General features: G+C 36.7%; 1 pseudogene; it reads right to left on the bottom strand.

Annotated features, from left to right (window-relative positions):
• Nucleotides 1-273: 273 nt before the first annotated feature.
• LOC115941584 (U2 spliceosomal RNA) lies at nucleotides 274-373 on the bottom strand (annotated as a pseudogene).
• Between the last annotated feature and the right edge of the window lie 41 nt (nucleotides 374-414).

Consider the following 414-nt stretch of genomic DNA (forward strand, 5'->3'; position numbering starts at 1 on the left):
CTTCCACGTCACCACTACTTCCTGAGGGTCACTGAGAATTATATTCCTCAAAGGACATCATGGCAGAGTTCATTTTCTCTCCTAATGGCAGGCCAACCATAGAGAAAAAAGAGATGGCCAGGAAGAGCACAGAGTATGTCACCAAAAATAAAAGAAAAAGAAAGGAAAGAAGGAAGGAAGGAAGGAGGGAAGGAAGGAAAAGGAAAGGAAAGGAAAGAAGAGAAGCGAAGAGAAGAAAAAAAAGAAAAGAAAAACACACAGAGAAAGAAAGAAACAAGGTCAAATTTAGATAGTTTTATCTTTTTTAAGATTAACCTAAATCTGATAAGAACAGATACTACACTTGATCTTAGCCAAAAGGCCGAGAAGCGATAATGCAAGATATGTTAAGAAAAAAAAAGAAGAAGAAGAAGA

The sequence above is a fragment of the Leptonychotes weddellii genome, unplaced genomic scaffold (assembly GCF_054177405.1).
Source record: "Leptonychotes weddellii isolate Sample4059 unplaced genomic scaffold, ASM5417740v2 HiC_scaffold_78677, whole genome shotgun sequence".
Classification (NCBI taxonomy): domain Eukaryota; kingdom Metazoa; phylum Chordata; class Mammalia; order Carnivora; family Phocidae; genus Leptonychotes; species Leptonychotes weddellii.